Here is a 5,179-nt window from a genome sequence, read left to right as displayed (position 1 = left end):
ACACACACACACACACACACCACCACTCACAAATAAAGAGAGTTGAGCTTATATAATAGCTGAGTGGGTCTTGCAAAAATACGTAAAACTTGTGTATGTAGTCTTTGACACATAGACGTTAAACAAGTATTGGCTGGAAGGTGTTATCTTCATTCTAGACTTGGAGTTCAGTTAGGCAGTAGAGTAAGTCCTAAATTGAGTAGGTTTGTACAAGGTGTTGTATAAATCAAAGTACAAAATATTCTAGTGGATCCTACCCGAGGTGATAGAAGGGGTGACGTAGGAGCAGTTGAAGTCTCCGAACATCCATAAACATGTATTGTGTTATTTCTGTTTAACTGCTTGTTTTTTTCTTAACCGATTTGATCAGTTCAGCTGATATCAGTTCAGTTCTTTCCATAACTGAACTAATATTCTGTGAGGATCAGTTGGGTGTGATAGAGTGTTTAGAATGGGGGGTTGAATAAACACTTACCAATTTTCACATCTTTTCGATGAGTGAATCAGTTTAGTGATAAACTGAATTCGAGAATCTTGTTTGTCATTGTCAATCAGTTAACTAATGAAACTGTAGAAATAATCTAAATGACAGATAGAATAAAACTGAGAATAAAAGAAGCAAGATTTGTGGATGTTCGAAGACTTCAAACGCTGCTACGTCACCCCTTCTATCTCGAGGACATGATATTTACTAAAATACTTTTATCTATACAACGCTTTGTACGCCCACTTCAGTTTGGACTTAACACTGCCAAAGCTGAAACTCTTAGTATCAATACAGTTTTATCAGTAATCAAGTGATGTAATATTTCAGCACAACTAATCTCTAAAGAGATCGAATATAACAACAATGACTGCTTGTGCTTAAGCTCTAAAAATAGCTTGAAAGCTATGAATAAATCTAATAAGCGAGAGCTTCTTGTAATTGACAATAGCTTTGTTGTGTGTACTCTGATAGCTTGTGGATAACTCAATAACTGGGTAACTTCGTAACTCTTTCTCAGCTGATATTCTCGGCTATTTATAGGCTTTGCTTCCAACGGTAACATTGAATGTGTTTGAAACTTTTATATCTGTTAGACACGTCAACATTCTCCTAACAATTGTACACAGTAGCTTTTCTGATATGCTGCGTTCCCACTATAAGTTGCAGTCTGCTCTTGTGCAAATTGTCGCTTGATAGCTACGTTTCTTAACTGATGACGTGTCAAGCTGATTTATCAATTGGCTCTTTATAGCCGATAGAATTAACTGATTTCTGTGAAACTGATCAGTTAATTGATCAGTCTTAACTGATCGACTAGTTGACTACACAGCTTAAGTTAGCTTCGAACTCTTCAGTTGAATTTAATATTTTGCGCATTAATCTTTAGTTTAGGCAACTATTAATTACACATTTTCAGTTCAGTTAACTTCAGTTGTCTTGATCAGTTCTTCACGCTCAACTTGTCAAACTCCGAAATTATGATTCCAACAATTTCTCTCTTTTTGATGTTTCACAAAACTTAGAATTTATGAACTGATCAAACTGAAATTTTGTAGATAAAATAATCTTTTATTGACAAATCTTTCACTATACAGATTCGTACAAAGAATGAAAGAATAAAATAATCTCAGAATAAAAGAATCCTCTAATGACTGAAAATCTGCCAAAACTGATGACTGAATATAGAGACTGTCTTCTAACTGATCTGAACTGTTCTTCATTTATTGGCTCTTTTATCAGCTGGTCCTTAATCAGTCGGTTGACTTGGTCTCTTCTTAGATTGCTGATGCTGTTGTTGTTGTTGTTCTTCCCCTTTTTTTGTCAACACCACCAACTAGCTTGAATAGAGTACGGACTTCAGACACCATGTCCTGAGTCTGGAAAAGGCCTGGAACAGTCACTCTGTCCTTCTTTAATTGATCAATTTGGAGAAATAAAGACATAATGTCGTTGGTAACCTGTTGAAGGTTCTTCATAGTGTTCTCCTTCATAGAATCAATCTTCAAAGTGTGCAATTGTAAGGTCCAAAATTAAGACGACGTAATCCAACTGCATGCAAATCTAAGAAATATGAAAAATAAGTAATTAATTGATTTGATTGCATAATTGATTATGTGTCATGTATGATTATATGTTAAATAGGATTTAAGTATCATGATGCATAAAATTGTATTTTTAAGGATTATTTAAGTTGCGATCGAAGAACGGAGACCGAGGACGGAAAAACGTAAAATGTTTTTATTAAATAATTATTTTTAATGGTTTAAAATATTGTTGATGGTTTTTCCTATTTTTGAAAATAAGGGGTTTTGAGATGATTTATACGCCGGGACGTAAATTTTATCGGTGTTGGTTTTTCAACAAAAATACGAACTTTTTGGCAACCCGGTTATTAAATTCACAAACTTATTTTTTCAAAAACTATTTTTTTATATTTTAATTAAATTCTAATTAAGACTAATGGGCCTAAATTGTTGGCTTAATAGGCCTAAAGCCTTGTTAATGATTTAATTAGTATATATTGTATAAAACTCACCCTAAACCCACACAAACCACACGCCACTTTTCTGAAAAACTCACCCCATCACACGGCACACACCATCATCAATTTGAAGAAGAAAATCGAGAAAGCTTAAGGAGAATTCAAGCCAAGGTCTTGCCCCGTTCTTCACGATCGTCAACGATTTTTCATGCGTTAAATACGCAAAGGCACGCCTATTCTTTCCTTCAAAAAATCATCACACCATATTATATTTTTATGCATGAAAAACATGGAAAACAAGTGACACCTTGATGTATTTTCGTTTTCGTACATCACATGAAAATTTAAGCAAAGTTTTTGATTCCCAAATCATGTTTGTGTATGGTTTAAAGGCTGCCATGATATAGGTATTGATCCAGCATTGTTTTACATGAATTTAGACTCCTAAAACACCACCTAAACATCACATACGAATCGAAAAAAATTGGAAAAGCAACATGCTGTCATGGGAAGTATAGGGTTCGGTTTTGGGGTCTTCACGGCTGGGCTTGGGGTTATCTTGATTCCAGGGCAAGCCAGGGCTGTGGAAGGGTCAAGGTTAGACTCGTAGCCATGCTAGGACTCGAGCTAAGGGGATTGGGAGGAGTCCTTGACAACAAGGACTCGTACTCGAGAAATGTCAAGAGTGGCGCGCAGGGTTCAGCGCTTGCTCGGGGGCGTGGGTCTAGGCCTGGGTTCGAGGGCTGGGCTTGAGTGAGTCCTTAGGGTCCTAGGAAGGTGCTTGAGGGGATGGTTCAGGGGCTGGGCTCGTTGGCTAGGTCCTAGACACAAGGAAGTAGAGTCCATGATTCATAGGAGTCTCGGCCATGGCAAGGTGCAGAGTTGGTGTTCGGTTTTGGGGCTGGGTTCGAGTCTTGTGGGTTAGCTCGGGTCCAGTAGGTTCTTAAGTGGTCTGGGAAGGGGTTGGCTCATGGTTGCTCGGGCGTGGCTCGTGAAAATCGAACCATGGCTCGGGGTCGAAACATATAGGTCAATTTAGGGTTTTGTAAAAGCTAAAATAATCGAAACACAGCTCACGGAGGTCGAGTCATGGTTCACAAGGGCTAAAATAATATTAAAAGACTAAATTTTGAATTTAGGAATTTTATATTAAAGTTTGGGATTTTTCGTGATTAAAACGCCTTCAAAAAGTCTAATTAAGAATTAATTAAAAAGTAAAGTATTTAAGCTAAATAAAAATTTTGGGAAATTTAATTTGGGCTTAAATAATTATTTGGGACATGTTAGTGTCAATGAAATTAAAGAAAAAGTCAAAACGGAAATTTGTACGTCCAGGGATAAAACGGTATTTTTACACCTAAAAATTAGAAAATGTCGTGGCAGTGACTTAAATGCTGTTTTATGTGTTTATATGATTATTTTAAATGTTCATGGATATTTATATGTTAAAATGTCATTTATAAAATGTTTATGAATTTTATGATTTAACGTGAACATTTAAAAGACGTGTTGCATGCTTGGTTTCAATTAAAACGTTATTAAGTGCATGGTTTTATAAAGTGATGAGAATATGAAATGTTGAAGGACGTGAAGGAATTGTGACTAATACGATGACATGTTGGAAATATCGTGAGGGTTATGGTCCCAGTGGGAACCCGACGATCGTGTTTCTATTGATACGAATAAGAATACGTGACACGAATACGAATACGTTGATATGTTCATATGTTGGCCATGGACTCAGTTGACCGGTGAGGGTGTTGCTGATGTCTCCGCCGCCCAGTACTGTGGTTTTTATGTAGATGGATCCATCGTCCAATACGATTAAGAATACGAGTCACAATCACGATCTAAATTCAACAAAACACGAACATGGATATGAATATGTTGATACGAATATGAATATGAATACGATTATGAATATGTTGATACGAATATGAATATGTTGATAAGAAAATGTTCAAGAAAATGTTTATGTTTAAAGTTTATGCATTACCATGAAAATGTTATTTTAAGTAAAAATATTCACTGTTGCTTGTGGTTTTATACGTATTATTTGATATCAAGGATATGACGTGTTGAGTCTTTAGACTCACTAGGTGTGTACGATGCAGGTGATATTAATAATTATGATGTTGAAGGTCTTGGTAGGTTACTTACTGGACTGTCGGTGCACATAACCCGAGGACCAGCGCTTCTATTTTCCGCACTTAAGTTTATGATTTTAAGTTAAAGATATTTACGACATTTTAATTATGCATTTTGAGAGATTTTTGAGAGGTTTAGTATGGGCTACACTTTTCAACATTTATTGCTTTTTAGGTTTGGTAAAAAGATTAACGATTTCATGTTTGACTATTCCATCTGAATTTTCAAGTACTAGTTGGATGTTTTATTTTAAAATGGTGCAAAAGTATTTTATGGAGATGTATGTGTAATGGCCGAAATTTCAAGAGCTTAAAAAAAATTTCTAGTACTTTTTAAGAAAACGAATAAGCAGACGTTTCAGTTGGTATCAGAGCAAAGGTCCTGTAAGGGTTGTGCCACCATCAGCGTCGGAAAGATCAGTCATCAAGCCTCAATTTGTAAGTTTTACATGCTTTATATGATTTGATATGGTGTTACCTGCATTATGATATGAATAATATGTTTACGTTACATGTTTACTAGCTTTTTGAGTATATATGCTTTGCATGCTTAAATTGCTAAAA

The sequence above is a fragment of the Primulina huaijiensis genome, chromosome 3, assembly GCF_012295235.1.
Source record: "Primulina huaijiensis isolate GDHJ02 chromosome 3, ASM1229523v2, whole genome shotgun sequence".
Taxonomy (NCBI): domain Eukaryota; kingdom Viridiplantae; phylum Streptophyta; class Magnoliopsida; order Lamiales; family Gesneriaceae; genus Primulina; species Primulina huaijiensis.
This window is presented reverse-complemented; position numbering follows the sequence as displayed.